Source organism: Pleurodeles waltl, chromosome 3_1 (assembly GCF_031143425.1).
Source record: "Pleurodeles waltl isolate 20211129_DDA chromosome 3_1, aPleWal1.hap1.20221129, whole genome shotgun sequence".
NCBI lineage: Eukaryota > Metazoa > Chordata > Amphibia > Caudata > Salamandridae > Pleurodeles > Pleurodeles waltl.
Window position 1 is genome coordinate 795,813,776 of NC_090440.1, and position 17,800 is coordinate 795,831,575.

Here is a 17,800-nt window from a genome sequence, read left to right on the forward strand (position 1 = left end):
ACCTCCAAAATAGGAGGATAACATGCTCCAGGGCTCTTTTTAGTAAGCTGTCCATCTTCCTTTGCAAATGGAGGGAAAACATTGCATACCACTAATGTATAAGAGACAGTGCTTCTAGGCTATTTTACATGCTTGTAGTTTTTAAAAGGGAGAAAATAATCTCTGGTCCCAGCAGCAGATGCAAAAAAGAACCTACTCATCACAGTCACTACATGAGATATTGCACATGAAATAAGCAAGGATCCAAACACCTCCGTCAAGGTTTACAGATAACTTAGCAAAGTGGAAATGCAGAGAAAAGTTAGTTACTTTGCCTTAACCATGCACAAGAAATTAGGATGATTAGTACATTACAGAAGTGGTGCTTTAAATGCAGCACCTTTTTTAAAAAATATTTTTTTTTTTATACACGTGTTGCGGACCTCAGATATGAGCACAGAAACTGTTGGATCTGCATCCCTAGGTATCTTTGTCCTTTTTTTCTTTTATATCTCTTAAACTACTGAACCAATTTACACCAAATCACAAAAAGCACGATCTGCAAATCAAGATCTAGCTTCCTGCCACATTTGATGTAATTCCGTCCAGCGGTGTTGCCTGTAGGAGTGTCTAAAGTCCCTATTAGAAAATGCATGAGGAAAATGTGTTTTGGGACCCCTCTTTTTCTTGGCCCTCGTTTGACGGGTCACCCTGACACTTTCAAGACGGCATCTGAACCAACTGTTTTATTAGTTTGAAAATTTTGGGACGATTCGTCAAACAGAAAGTTATTGGCAAAACAAAAAACGCTTTTCCTATGAAACCTAGATCCTAACTATAATTATCTACTGGTGACCGCTAGTAGGTTTTATATATATATATTTATAATATATATAATCGTTTCCATATGAAAATAATTTTTGGGAACTTCAGCGCTGTGTGACAAACCTTTCCAAAAAATGTTCTTCTATCTCTGCTCCTAGTTTGAAAGTTTCGGGGTGATCCGTCAAGCAGGGTCAAGAGAAGAGGAGATGCAATTACATTATTTGTGGAGGGGGCACACAGACCTTCCTGAACCTCTGTAAGGACCCAGGGACCTGTCCCCTGGGTCGGACCCACTCATTGTGTCCAGGGGACCCCCATCCCCTAGACAAAATGGTTTCCCTGGGTGGTGCAGGGAAGCCTAGTGTGTTCCAAGGCAGCATCAAAAAAGCTGCTCCCGCAAGATGGTTGCACAACCAATTCTCCCTGCCCCACTCTTGCCCAGCAGGAGCAAAAGACGAGCTGCTGGGTGGGAGCAATGTCCTGGCTGGGCACCAAAGCAACCCACTTTAAATAAAAAAAAAATGTTGTCAGTACCTGTGCAGTCCATTGAGCTACTTGCAGAAGCAGGCAGTGCCACAGGGCCCTGGGGGTTCCGCATGGCCCACAGCTTAAAGATGTGGGTGTCTTCATTGGGGCACCCAAAATCTTTAAAAAAACAGATTACACCAAATCAAAAAAAGGCTGCTTTCTGAACCAGGACCTACCTTTCTGCCACATTTGGTGTAATTCCGACCAGTGGTTTGCCGCTATCGCTGTTCAGTTTTTCCTATGGAAAAATGAATGGGGAAAAAGTGTTTTGGGACCCCCCCCCCTCTTTCTCGCCCCTCCCCTGGTCGGATCATGCCAAAACTTTCCAGACAGCAGCTGATGTGACTGACAATTGTTTTTGGAAAGTTTCATGAAGATTCATTGAGCGGCACCAAAGATACAGGCAACTTAAATGCTATACAGTATATATATAAAATCACTGGAAAAACAAAGGTTACATTGACATTATGGTTAGGAAATAGAATTTAAAAAAACCTTAGCAATTCACAAAAAAAAAAAAAAAGGTTGCAGGGAAGTTATAGTTAGGTTCAGATTTTGCAAGCACAAAATCATAGAAATGTAGCTGTTATAGTTAGTTGTTTCAAGTAACTATAACTATTGCAATAAGTTAATTATAACTCACGCCCTCTCCGTGCACAGTTTTCTGATCAATAATTTTACTGCAAATGTTACAGTGGTATTATCCATAATGCCAAAGAAGATTGCATGAGTGATGTAATATCTTGGGTAAATAGCAGTGCTTGGTGACAGCGCAAGTTATATTTATAGTTACCCTGGGGCACGAGTTATATAGTTACTTGAAATAACTAACTATGGTTTTTTGGGTGTAAAATCTGAACCTAACTATAACGTCCCTGTAACCTTTGATTTTTAGTAATTTCTAAGGTTTTTTAATTCTGTTTCCTAACTATAACATCCTTGTAACCTTTGCGTTTTTTTCAGTAAATTCCTAGTATTTTTTTTACATTAATTAAGATGCTCATTCTGGCAGGCTGCAGTAGAACACATGGGATTCAACAGACAGACTGCGCCTGTTAGAAGTACATGTTTTACTGTGAATGTCTGACTTCATTCTAATATGGCTGAGAAAGAAAGTATGAATTTACAGAAAATATGCTCTCATTTGAGCTTTTGGTGCACCTTCCATAACTTCTATGGAAAAATCATGAGAAAACGATTTTCTCCCAAACATGATTTATGAATTTATATTGTAAGTACAATTGTCATCATCCTTTATATGTTCTCCCTATTGTGTCCCACAAAACCTGCCAAGAACTACAATGCATTTTAATGGGTGCTCGCATGTATATTGATCCCAAAATGGCTGCCATCACTTTCTGGTTGAAGTGTTGGCAGCCAATCCGCTCTCATCACTGGATCTGTACTTAGGCTCTGCCTAGATACTCAAATTTGGTTTCCTTTATATATCTCAAAAACTACTGAACGGATTGACACCAAATAGCAAAAAGGGTGCTTTCTGGACCAAGAATTACCTTTCTGCAAAATTTGGTGTAATTCCGTTGAGTAGTTCGGGTTGTAGTCGTTTTCAAAGTCCCTTTAGAAAATTAACACGGGCAAAACATGTTTTGGGACTCCCCCTTTTTCTAAGCCCTCGCTTGACAGATCACCCCAAATCTTTCCAAAGAGCAGCTGAAATGGGTGGCCAACCAGTTTTCACATTTTTGTGAAGATTCATCAAATGATGCCAAAGTTATCAGCAAAATACAAAACACTTTTCCTTTGGAAACTAGATTCTATTTTTAACTACCTACTGGTGAGTGCCAGTACAATATATATATATATATATATATATATATATATATATATATATATATATATTCAATGGCATGTGTAGCTGCAGATACACATGCTGTGCATTAGTAGTCCACCATCTAGTGTTGGGCTCGGAGTGTTACAAGTTGTTTTTCTTCAAAGAAGTTTTTTCGAGTCGCGGGATCGAGTGACTCCTTCTCTTCGGTTCCATTGCGCATGGGCACCGACTCCATTGTTGGATTGTTTTCTTTCCACCGTCTGGTTCGGACGTGTTTCCTCTCGCTCCGAGATTTCGATTCAGAAAACATTGTAAAACTCTCTTTTCGTCGGTATTGTATCGATTGGGTTAATATTCTTCCATCAACACAGCAGTACCGTCGGGAAAACAACTTTGTTCGCCCTTTGGGGCGCGCGCGCCCAGCTCAGGCCTATTCGGGCCGACCGCGTGGAAGCCTCATGGATCGGACTGCATTCCGATTCTGTCCTCGGTGCCACGTGAAGTACCCGTACATAGACTAGCATCTGGTTTGCAACTTCTGCCTTTCCCCAGACCAACTGGAAGAAAACTGTGAGGCCTGTCGATCCTTCTGATCGAAAAAGACTCTTAGAGACCGAAGGGCAAGAAGACTTGAAATGGCATCGAGGAGCGGTGAACATCTCAACATAGAAGAGGAAGAATTGATGCAGACCGAGTTCGAGATTCTGAGTCCGAGCAGGAATCAGAAGACAGCCCAGTCACAGAAGGTCAACATGTGAGTACGTCTGCCCCTGCACCCTCACAAAAGAAAAAGCACAAGGCCTTGGGTACGCCACTGCCGGAAGGCCATGTCTCGGCCTGAAAAAAGACTGTTGGTGACCAGCTTCCCAGTTCGGCACCGAAAAAAGCCACTCCTCCGAAAACATCGGAGACAACAAAGAGCTCCGTTTCCGACTCCACTACACACCACTTTTCGGAGTCGAAAATTAGAAAGCCAGTTTTGGAGCTGAAACATTCATCCTCGTCATCTTTTTCAATCCCGAAGAAGCACGCTTCAGAGCCGAAAATGCCAACTTACACAGAGGAACATGGACTTTCAAAGAGACTTAAAGAAAGCCACAAAACCTCTGAAGAGGAGTTAGAGGTACAACCAATACTAGAAATTATGGCTGAAAGACAATCCAGGATCCACATCCATAAGGAAACAGGGAGAATTCTGACAGCACCTCCTTTAAAAACAAAGGGGAAGCTAGCTTTTCAGGAGGGATTGGACACTATGCAGCCTTCAGCTAAAGTGCAGAAGCAGAAGTAGAAACCACCACCTCCTCAATCTTCTCCTCCTACCAGCCCGACACCAGTGCAGTCACCCGCTCATTCTTATGATTCACAACAGGACAATGTGGATCCATGGGATCTTTATGACCCAGATCCCATTCCAAGTAATGATCCAGACAGCTATCCCTCTAAACCATCACCACCTGAGGATAGTACTGTCTATAACCAAGTAATAGCTAGGGCTGCAGCATATCATGGTGTCGCCATGCATACAGAGCCCCTAGAAGAGGATTTCTTATTTAACACTCTATCCGCAACATATTCTAGGTATCAATGCCTCCCGATGCTCCCAGGCACGGTAAAACATGCGGATTGGATCTTTAGTGAACCTGTTAAAGCACGCATCATAACACCTAGGATAGAGAAAAACCTGCACCTTCTGACCCTGGTTATATCACCCATCAGGTACTTCCTGATTTTGTGGTAGTTAGCGCTGCCAGGAAGAGAGCAAATAGTCAGTCATCAGGAGATGCACCCCTTCCTGATGAAGAGAGCAGGAAATTCAAAGCTGCAGGGAAAAGAGTTGCGTCCCAGGCAGCAAATCAGTGGTGAATAGCCAACTCGCAAGCACTATTATCTCGCTATCACAGAGCCCATTGGGACTAGATGCAAGACATAATACAGCATCTCCCCAAAGAACACCAGAAAAGGCCACAACAAGTAGTGGAGGAAGGGCAAGCTATTACTAACAATCAAATATGATCTGCCCTAGATGCAGCAGATACCGCTGCTAGGAGTGTCAACACTGCAGTCACTATACGCAGACATGTATGGCTCAGATCTTCTGGATTCAAGCCAGAAATACAGCAGGCTGTGTTGAACATGCCGTTCGATAAAAAACATCTTTTTGGGCCAGAAGTAGACACTACCATAGAAAAATTGCGAAAGGACTCTGACACAGCAAATGCAATGGGTGCACTAAACTCTGCACTATATAGGGGGTCCTTTCGGAAACCTCAGTTTCGAGGTGGTTTCAGATCACAACCCTCAGAGGCATCCACCATACAGACAAAGCCAACCTACCAACTGCAATACCTATGTGGTAGTTTTAGGGGCACATATAGAGGACAGTACCCCAGAAATAAAGGGACATTTCAGGCCTCTAAGCAGCCTCCACAGCACCCAAAACAGTGACTTACGTCATTCCCTCCCACTCCACACCTCTCCTGTGGGGGGAAGACTACAACAGTTCCACACAAAGTGGCAAAATATTACCATAGACAACTGGGTGCTATCAATTATCCGCAATGGCTATTGCCTAGAATTGATAAAAACTCCTCCAAATATCCCACCAAGGTCACACAAACTATCCACAGAACACACAATTCTGTTACAAGAAGAGGTCCAACCTCTACTACTCAAACAAGCAATAGAAATGGTTCCACAGTCTCAAATAGGAACAGGAGTTTACTCACTATAGTTTCTAATTCCCAAAAAAGATGGCAACCTCAGGCCAATATTAGACCTCAGGCCCCTCAATCTTTACATTCTGTCAGAACATTTTCACATGGTTACTTTACAGGATGTCATCCCACTACTACAAAAACAAGATTTAATGACAGCCTTAGACCTCAAAGATGTGTATTTTCATACAGGGAGTGCAGAATTATTAGGCAAGTTGTATTTTTGAGGATTAATTTTATTATTGAACAACAACCATGTTCTCAATGAACCCAAAAAACTCATTAATATCAAAACTGAATATTTTTGGAAGTAGTTTTTAGTTTGTTTTTAGTTTTAGCTATGTTAGGGGGATATCTGTGTGTGCAGGTGACTATCACTGTGCATAATTATTAGGCAACTTAACAAAAAAAAATATATACCCATTTCAATTATTTATCATTACCAGTGAAACCAATATAACATCTCAACATTCACAAATATACATTTCTGACATTCAAAAACAAAACAAAAACAAATCAGTGACCAATATAGCCACCTTTCTTTGCAAGGACACTCAAAAGCCTGCCATCCATGGATTCTGTCAGTGTTTTGATCTGTTCACCATCAACATTGCGTGCAGCAGCAACCACAGCCTCCCAGACACTGTTCAGAGAGGTGTACTGTTTTCCCTCCTTGTAAATCTCACATTTGATGATGGACCACAGGTTCTCAATGGGGTTCAGATCAGGTGAACAAGGAGGCCATGTCATTAGATTTCCTTCTTTTATACCCTTTCTTGCCAGCCACGCTGTGGAGTAGTTGGACGCGTGTGATGGAGCATTGTCCTGCATGAAAATCATGTTTTTCTTGAAGGATGCAGACTTCTTCCTGTACCACTGCTTGAAGAAGGTGTCTTCCAGGAACTGGCAGTAGGACTGGGAGTTGAGCTTGACTCCATCCTCAACCCGAAAAGGCCCCACAAGCTCATCTTTGATGATACCAGCCCAAACCAGTACTCCACCTCCACCTTGCTGGCGTCTGAGTCGGACTGGAGCTCTCTGCCCTTTACCAATCCAGCCACGGGCCCATCCATCTGGTCCATCAAGACTCACTCTCATTTCATCAGTCCATAAAACCTTAGAAAAATCAGTCTTGAGATATTTCTTGGCCCAGTCTTGACGTTTCAGCTTGTGTGTCTTGTTCAGTGGTGGTCGTCTTTCAGCCTTTCTTACCTTGGCCATGTCTCTGAGTATTGCACACCTTGTGCTTTTGGGCACTCCAGTGATGTTGCAGCTCTGAAATATGGCCAAACTGGTGGCAAGTGGCATCGTGGCAGCTGCACGCTTGACTTTTCTCAGTTCATAGGCAGTTATTTTGCGCCTTGGTTTTTCCACACGCTTCTTGCGACCCTGTTGACTATTTTGAATGAAACGCTTGATTGTTCGATGATCACGCTTCAGAAGCTTTGCAATTTTAAGAGTGCTGCATCCCTCTGCAAGATATCTCACTATTTTTGACTTTTCTGAGCCTGTCAAGTCCTTCTTTTGACCCATTTTGCCAAAGGAAAGGAAGTTGCCTAATAATTATGCACACCTGATATAGGGTGTTGATGTCATTAGACCACACCCCTTCTCATTACAGAGATGCACATCGCCTAATATGCTTAATTGGTAGTAGGCTTTCGAGCCTATACAGCTTGGAGTAAGACAACATGCATAAAGAGGATGATGTGGTCAAAATACTCATTTGCCTAATAATTCTGCACTCCCTGTATACCCATCCATCCTGCACACAAAATATCTCAGGTTTGTCATTCGGGGAAAACACTACCAATTCAAAGTGTTGCCCTTTGGAATAACAACAGCACCAAGAGTATTCACCAAGTGCTTGGCAGTAGTGGCAGCCTACCTAAGAAGACAACATATACATGTCTTTCCATATCTAGATTATTGACTAATAAAATCAAGCAGTCATACACAATGCCAAAATCATACGCAATATGTAATACAAACCTTACACACACTAGGCTTCTCAATAAACTACCAAAACTCATTCCTTCAACCAGCACAAATACAACAGTATTTGGGCGCAATACTAAACCCTCAGCAAGCTCTAGCATATCCAAATACACAAAGGATACAAGCTTTCCAAAATGTAATCACACAAATACAAACAAATCAACAATACAATGTCAGATTTGTCATGAAGATTTTAGGAATTATGGCATCATGCGGCCCTTACAACAGTGCCTTGCACAACAATGGTCACAGGTACACGGTCAACTTCAAGATCTAGTGGTGATAGACCACCAAACATACATGTCCCTTTTGTGGTGGAATTCCACAAATCTAACCGAAGGGCGGCCATTTCAAGACCCTGTGCCCCAGACCATAATTACAACAGATGCATCAATGATTGGTTTGGGAGCTCACCTAAACAATCACTACATTCAAGGGCAATGGGATGTCAAACACAAACGGCTACACATAAACCACTTGGAGTTATTAGCGGTCTTTCTAGCACTCAAAGCTTTTCAACCTCTTCTCACACAGAAGTCTGTTGTTATCAAAACAGACAACATGGCAACCATTTATTATCTCAACAAACTGGGAGGGACACATTCATCCCAACTGTCCCTTCTAGCCCAGAAAATTTGGAAATGGGCAATCCACAATCAAATTCATCTATTGGCTCAACACATTCCAGGAATGGACAATCAATTGGCAGATATTCTCAGCAGAAATCACCAACAAACTCACAAGTGGTAATTTCATCCTCAAGTACTTCAAAAATACTTTAAAAAGTGGGGAACTCCAAACATAGACCTGTCCACAACAAGCAAAAACACAAAATGCCAAAACTTTGCATCTAGACACCCACATCCCCTATCCAAGGGGAATGCTGTATGGATCAACTGGTCAGGGATATTTGCATACGCTTTCCCCCCCGTCCCACTCCTTCCATTTCTAGTCAACAAGTTGCATCAAACTTCACTCACAATGATACTCATAGCACCACCATGGGCACGTCAACCTTGGTACACAACATTAATAGATCTGTCAGTGGTACAACACTTCAAACTCCCATCCAGACCAGATCTGTTGACACAAAACAAAGGCCAAATCAGGCATCCAAATCTCAAGACACTCAATCTAGCAATTTGGCTCCTGAGTTCATAGAGTTTGGATATTTACAACTCCCTTCAGAATGTATGGAAATTATTAAGCAAGCAAGAAAGCCCACTACTAGACAGTGCTATGCAAACAAATGGAAAAGGTTTGTATATTACTTTCAGTCCAAAAATATAGACCCTCTTACAGCATCAATACAAGATATTGTATGTTATTTACTTCATTTACAAAATTCAAACTTGGCATTCTCTTCAATAAAAATTCATCTTACTGCAATTTCCGCATATTTACAAAATATACAATATAGCTCTTTATTTAGAGTTCCTGTCATTAAAGCTTTCAGGGAAGGTTTAAAATGTATCATTCCACCCAGAACACCACCAGTTCCTTCTTGGAATCTAAATATAGTGCTTACACGACTTATGGGACCACCATTTGAGCCTATGCACTCGTGCCAAATTCAATTTCTAACATGGAAAGTTGCCTTCCTAGTGTCAATTACTTCTTTAAGAAGAGTAAGTGAAATCCAAGCCTTTACTCTTGAAGAACCTTTCTTCCAAGTACACAAGCATAAAGTTGTACTAAGAACAAACCCAAAATTTCTACCAAAAGTTGTATCATCATTTCATATAAATCAAACAGTGGAACTGCCAGTCTTCTTCCCACAGCCAGATTCTGTGGCAGAAGGAGCTCTACATACATTAGACATCAAAAGAGCTTTAATGTACTATATAGATTGAACTAAACCGTTTAGGAAGCCTAAACAACTATTTGTCGCTTTCCAAAAACCTTATACAGGCAATCCCATATCAAAACAAGGTTTAGCACGATGGATTGTAAGATGCATCCAAACATGCTATATTAAAGCAAAAATACAGCTTTTAGTTACTCCTAAAGCACATTCTACAAGAAAAAAAGGTGCAACAATGGCTTTTTTAGGGAATATACCAGTGGCTGAAATATGTAAAGCAGCCACATGGTCAACACCACATACATTCCCTAAACACTACTGTGTAGACATATTATCACGACAACAAGCCACAGTAGGTCAAGCTGTTCTAAGAACATTATTTCAAACAACTTCAACTCCTACAGGCTAACCACTGCTAATTTATTGGAGGACAAACTGCTTTGTAGTCTGTGCACAGATTGTGTATCTGCAGCTACACATGCCATCGAACGGAAAATGTCACTTACCCAGTGTACATCTGTCTGTGGCATGTTCCGCTGCAGATTCACATGCAGCCTCCCTCTCCCCGGAAGCCTGTCGTCATTTAAGTTACAAACATTTGTACATATGTATATACATTTACATTAGCATGGACATCTCTTACTTTGTACATATATACTCTATCACTCCTTCCTTTACCCTCTGCGGGAAAACAGTCTAATAATGGAGTCGATGCCCGGGCGCAATGGAACTGAAGAGGAGGAGTCACTTGATCCCGGGACTCGAAAGCACTTCTTCGAAGAAAAACCACTTGTAACACTCCGAGCCCAACACTAGATGGTGGACTACTAATGCACAGCATGTGAATCTGCAGTGGAACATGCCACGAACAGATGTACACTGGGTAAGTGACATTTTCCATATATATATTTAAAAAAAAATAATAATATATATATATATATATATATATATATATGTATATATATATATATATGTGTGTGTGTGTATAATTTCTTTTTATCCATATTATGCCATGAGGCAAGCACTTCTGGACCCTTATTGGGCTTTTTTTTAGGGTTTGTGACCTACCAGACTCTTGGGGATTTCAAACTCCCGCAAACAAATTATAGAAATCCAGAACCTGCTTTGCTGCCTGAAGGTGACATGTAGTGGAGGTTAGCTGACTGTGTATGAACCCGCCTCCATCGCCCAAGAGCACAAAAGGTAAAAACAGCATTATGAAATAGGTTACATGGCTGTCTATTGTGGAGTGGCAGATGTGAAATAAAAAAAATTGCATTGAAGAGATGTGATTGTGTGAAATTTAATCTATTTGTTCAGGTAGTGTGCTTCTTCTGATGGATACTTCTACCTGCAGATTCCTTACGTAGATTATCCCCAAGCATCAGAGTGGTTTGAGAAACTTCAAATTTCTTTGTTTCAAAGAAATTGACATTGGGTGACATCACCAAATTGTATAGTGCCCACCCAAGCACAGTGACATCTGTTCCTTTTTTTCCATGCTTTCAATACTGATTGTTCTCTCTTGCGATTTGTGAGTTTCTTCAGTTCTCAACACTGTGTCCTCTGAAGCGCTCTGGCTTCAAACCATGTGGGGACTGTAAGGGGCAGATGTCCATTACTGACCCCCATTCCATATGCCCTTGGTGTTTAGGGTCGGGCCATAACTCTCAATCCTGCAACTCCAGTCTCAGCAGGCACCTGTAGGCCGAGGAGGAGCATGAGGCCAAGTTATTCATAGCCTTGCCCACAGTGACAGATGATGCAGTCGTCATTCTTCGAAGCTGTGCTCAAGGTCACTTTTCTATTCATAGGGAAAACGGAGGAAGCACAAGAAACACAAACTACGTGGAAAAGGTAGGTTATCTAGACACCCTTCATCTACCACAGGATTTTCATCATCAAAACCAAAGTTAGTTGTCGTGAAGCCAGTAGACTCTTTTCCAAGTAGCTCGCGCAAGTACGTCTACAGAACCTGGTCCCAGAGCCCTCTCAGTTCCCTGTGGTGCCACATATGCCATTCCCCTCGCCACTGGAGATGGTTCCAGTGTACCCAGAATTTCAAGTGCCATCTCATCCTACCAGCCAGGCTCAGACCCAGCTGCGTGCCTCAAAATCTTGAAAAATATCTTTGCTAGCACCACTGTGCCATTTGGTGAGCCTTCAAGCCCACAACACTTTATGTTCTGTTAATGTTCATGCCCTTTGCTCTAGAACTGACTCTGTTTGGCTCTGGACCTGCTGAATCAGCACCAGCTCCTCCATCCTTTTTTTGTAGTGCTCTGATATACCATGTCTCAGGAAGTTATGTTTTGGTTTGCCATGCCACAGAAGCCACTTATACCAGGCATGGATCTATCATAGCCACCTCCACAATTCATGAAACCTTTACCTCAGAAAACGTCAAGAAGGAAGGCCCAGAGACTACTTGAAGAGGAGAAATATATACAGGCATTCCACAACCTCTCTGGGTCAGCCTCTACCTTAATGGTGATGATGAGAGAGGACAACTAATTCATGAATTGTCAGACCTCTCATCTTCCAGTAAAGTGGGCAAATCGCCCAACCCACACATCCCCACCCAGAGATGGTCACCGCAATCCTTTCTATACCTGAACCAGAACTTCAGGGGTGGTGACACATTATCAGGAGTCGAAAGTCTTTCTACCATACTAGGTACTTCTATCTATGGAGTGTAATCTTACCTGGAGCACTCCTAGCACCTCCAGTTCATAAGGTCAGTTGTGGATACTACCCTCTCCGCACCGCTCCTCCTCCTCATTGTATTCACAACATCCAAGAGTTGGTTCCATGCTTCTTGGAGGGCGTGAGAGTTCCAGTTCTAAAGGTCTTGTGTGTTAACTCTGCAGGCTTCCTGCATTCTCCTGGTCATGCATGCACATTGACATGACAGGACTGTTACAGCCACAGGCAGCACAGAGGAGATCTGTTGAACTCCATCCTAATCTCCCCAAGCAGTGCAGCAAATGTGGTTAAGTGGGGGAATGAGGAAATTTAATGGCGTTCTGCCCCCTCAGAGTGTGCCTGTGGTAGAGAGTGATGTCTTCACCCTAAGGTCGGGGGAGGGGGCATATGGAGGACCTGGAAATGAGAGATCTCTGGCCTCCAGAGGAGTAGGTGCTTCACATCAACCAGAGGGAGCTGGCCTTCCTCCCCTCTCTCCAATGTTGGTACATCCAGAGCTTGAAAGACAGTACAACAATGATGTGGTACATGAACAAGCAAGGGGAAGTAGGGTCTCAACTCCTTTGCCTAGAGGCTTTGAGGCTGTGTATTTGGGCATTCCGCCATGGGGTCTGCTTAACATTCAGTCTCCTAATGGGCTCTATGAATGTCAAAGCCGACAGCCTGTGCTGTTGTTATATTACCAATCACAAGTGGCTTCTCCTGTCGAAGGTAGTCCAGGACATATTTACCCAGTGCGACACTCTTCAAGTTGTCTTGTTCGCTTTTCGAGAAAATGCTCAATGCTGGTAGTTCTGTGCCCTCCTGTATCTATTGAGGAAACCCTTGGGGTGGGGTGGGGGGGGGGGGGTCTTTTCCACCATTCTCCTGGTTCCTCAGGTTCTTAGGAATATTTGCCAGTACCGAGCCTGTCATTCTAATTGTCCCAAATTGGTCAAGGAGGGTGTAGTATGTGGAGTTCCACCACTTTGCCCTTTGACCCCACCCTCCTTTCAAGCTGCCATTCGCACTGGACCTTCTCTCTCAGTTAGCTCTGAGTCTTGCATCTTCATTGCTGAAGATTAAGCGGGGACACAAGCTAATTTCAGCTGCTATCGGAGGTGATGGGTGTAATTCGGTCAGCTTGTCGTCCCTCCATGGAATCTGTCTATTCTGTGAGACGGAACAGTTTTAGTTCACGGTGCGCAGGCAGCAACATAGACATTCTTCAGAATTGTTTGTCCCAAATTCTGCAGTTCACACTCCCTCTAGCCCAGATGGGGTGTGCAATAGCCACTGTAAAAGGCTGGCTGCATTGTCAGCACCCTCTGTCTCCCAGACCAGCCTTCCATTTTCAAAAAATTACCTTGGTGAGATGGGTCAGTGGATTACCAGCCCCTGCCTGCTATTTACTTTATTTTTCCTGACATATTGCTTTTGTGAACCAGGGCTGGCTTCTTCCTGAAGCGGTGACTCCCCTTCACTTAGGCCAGTCCATCACCCTACTGCCATTTTCCCCTGCTTCACTCCACTAAGGAAGATGAGTGGCTTCAGAGGATGGATCTTAGAGGTGTGGTCAGCCTCTACCTACATTGAACCAAGGACAACAGAACAGATGTCTAGCTCTTCACTGGGTACTGTGATTAAAAGAGAGATACAGTGGTCAAGAAGTGGACGCTGTCCAGATGGATCATTCTCTGAATCAAGACCTGCTATGCTTTGACCAAGAAAACAAAACCCGGACGGGATCAAGGCTTATTCCACCAGAGCCAAATCATAAACCTCTACCCTTGCCAAAGGGATTCTCATTGCAGAGCAGAGATCTATGTGGGCATCTCTACACACTTTTGCTAAGCATTATTGCCTGAATTCTGAAATACAAGGAGATGCCAACTTGGCCAGATCTGTTCTGCAGGACTTCCTCATCTAACCATCCATAATCCCTCATCCAAGGAAGAGTATTACTTGGGAATCTATTTTACAGCTAATGAATCTGCAGGTTGAAGTACCATCAGAAGAAAAAGTTGCATACTTGTGGTAAAAATCTTTCTCTTGGAAACAGTTTCTTCCTGCAGATTCCTCACTGATCCCACCCACCTGTCAGTTTGATGGATGTATTATAGGGAAAGATTAATAAAGTCCCAATTCCAGAATGCTATTGCACTACTTTGTCAATGCCAGTCCATCCGAGCATGTCGGAGGCTGGGAAAAAATTGAACTGAAGTTGCAGCACCAGGGTAGGCATTATAGGGCTTTGATGATATCATCCAACGCCACTTCTGGAATCCATACGAAGCCAGTAGCCACGGTTACTTGAGAACTTGAATGTTTCTGGATCCAGTCTGGCCCCTGAGATTATTCTACAGGTGAGGAACCTGTAAGTAGCTATAGTATCCTGCAGCAGGTTTGTTACCACAGGTAAGTTAAAATTTTATCCTCATCAGTTGCAAATCAATTGGAAGATTCCCTCTAAGGTCACAAAACCAAACTCCCTTTTCAGGAAAATGGCGGGATGGGAGATTGTACAACTGTTCAAGGAGATCTGACCGAATGATTAAAAGTTCATCCTCACCCTTCCATCAGCCTAATTTGTGAGATTCAGGAAAACATAATACTTTAGTGCACACAAGGAAGATTGTAACACTGATCATTTAACGTGGTTCCAGGAATGTCCATGACCAACATTTTGTGGTGTATAGCGTGGTGTTATTACAAGTCAAAACCACTTAGATATTAGTGTTTAGGTGACCTTCAAATCCATTGCCATTGAGAGTAAATTGGCAGTTAATTATAAAGACGACATTTGTCGGCCCTCCTCCCTGTCCAGCCTGTGGTTTTCCCCAGTTGACCCCTTGGACTTCGCCTGCAGCATCTGAGTGACCCCTGTGGTCCCCTCATTGAGAATCATTGGAAACCTAACACCTTGTGTTCACCCTGCATCCGGCTGCCCCAGTGCTGTTGAAGGTGTATGTTTGGTGCCTATGTGTGCCCCCCGTGTTCCTCTAAAGCCCCCAAGCCTGCCCTCCAAAGTCACGGGTATGTACCTGTAGGCAGGTCTGGTTCCGAGTTCCCCCAGTCTCCACAGAAGCCCATGTTAAATTTGCCTCTACTTTGGCATCTGCACCTGACCGGCCCCGTGTTGCTGGTGGTGGGCGTTTGGGGTTAACTTGAACCTCAACCTGTGGACTTCCTAACCCCCAGAGACTGGAACTGTAAGTCGAGTACTTACCTGTAAATCGTGCTAACTTTTCTTCCCCCCAGGAACTGTTTCTGAAAACTGCAGTGTCAACTTTTAAAACAGATAATTGCCAATATTTCAAAAACTGTATAACTTATTGATTTCAAACAAAGTACTATTGATATATGTATGAAATACAACTCTATTGAAGTACTTACCTGCAAATTGAATCTTGTGGTTCTAGAAATAAATTAAGAAAATATATGTTTGCCATATACAAACCATTGGTCTGGGGTTAAGTCATTGAATGTGTGCTTCTTCTATTGTGTGTGTGTATACAAATGCTTTGCACTGCCCTTTGATAAGCCTAACTGCTCTACCACACTACCAGAAAAGAGAGCATTAGTATTATCTACTTTGTCCTATTTTAAGTCTCCTGGGAACCCCATGGACTCTGTGCACACTATGGCCCTCATTACAACTCTGGCGGTCGGTGATAAAGAGGCGGTAATACCGGCAACAGGCCGGCGGTAACAACAATGGAATTATGACCACAGCGGAAACCGCTCAGAGAGACAGACACTTTAACACACCGACCGCCACGTCGGTAGCAACAAGCACTACGGTGGTAACATCCAGGCAGAAGACAATGTACCACCCACTGCATTATGACCAGCCTATCCGCCAGCTTTTCCTGGGCGGTACCAACAACATCAAAAGCATGGTGGAAACAGAACACAGAAGTCAAAGGACTCACCTCTGGAGACACAGGGAACAACCACAACACCATGGAGCCCGAGTTGCACATATTTCCCATGCTCGTCTACCTTTTCCTGCATTACGAACACCAACGTCGGTGAAGACGACCACGGTGAGTACTGCCGCCCAGCACACAAGAGAGGGGGGAGGAAAAAGAGAGTGACACACACACGCAACATGCAACACCTCCAACCCCAACCCCATACACACAACCAGATGCAGTAACATTACATATCCACCCCGTTGCAAGGACAAAATGATTGGAAGAAAGTGAGTGCAATACGATTAAAGAACATGAATAAGTGCATTAAATTACAAACGTATATACATATTTACAAATGGAGGGACACTGTCCAGTCCTCAATGTCCGTGGACCACAGGGCCACAACACATAGGCCAAGGCCCCACCTCACTCCTGCAACAACACGGAGAGAACACTGCAGGGGCATCAGGTCGAAAATACACAGGCACCTCAGGGGGACGGGGAATGGTGAGGAGGCACCTCAGCCGGAAGATGGTACAACACCACTGGTCCTGGAGGGGGCTACATGCCCTGTGCGATGTCCTGGGGAGTGCAAGACCACAGTCTCTCAAGTGGGTGGGTTGCCCACTGCTTGGTCCTGGGGAGTGCAAGGCCACAGTGTCTCAAGTGGGTGGTTTGCCCACTGCTTGGTCCAGGGGAGTGCAAGGCCACATTCTCTTTAGTGGATGGCTTCTCCACTGGTTCTGGAAGGGGCATTGTGCCCAGTGTGCTTCATCCTGGGAAGGATGGGGTGAGTGGATGGCTTCTTTCACTGGTTCTGGAGGGGGCATTGTGCCCAGTGTGCTTCATCCTGGGAAGGATGGGTTTAGTGGATGGCTTCTTCCACTGGTGCTGGAGGGGGCTTTGTGCCCAGTGTGCTTCATCCTGGGAAGGATGCGGTGAGTGGATGGCTTCTTTCACTGGTTCTGGAGGGGGCATTGTGCCCTGTGATGCAGATGTTGGGGAATGCAAGGTCACAGTCTCTCACCTGGGTGTCAGACCCACTGGATTTTTCAGGGGCCAGGATGCACAACAGCCCCTGGAGGCAGGACTAGCCCATGGAGGCCGGCGGTGACAGCTGCTCAGTGGTGGCAGTGGCAGGGCTGGTGTTGGTGCTGGCAGTGGTGGGGGGAGGCTTCAGCTCATACCCTGCAGCTTCGGACGGCTGCCCACTGGGCTGCTGGCAGTGGTGATGGTGGCACTGCTAGTGGTAGTGCTGGCAGTGGTGGGGGGAGGATCCAGCCCATCCCCTGCAGCCTCAGATGCCTTTCCACTGGGGCTCCTGCTGCTGGCAGTGGTGCTGGTGGCGGTGCTGGTAATGGTGTGGGGGGGGAGGCTCCATCCCCATCCCCTGCAGCCTCGGACGGCTGCCCACTGGGGCTGCTGCTGCTGGCAGTGGTGCTGGTGGCGGTGCTGGCAGTGGTGGGGGGAGGCTCCAGCCCATCCCCTGCAGCCTTGGATGGCTGAACCACCATGGTTGGTGGTGGGGGCTCCAAATGAGTCCCAGCACTAG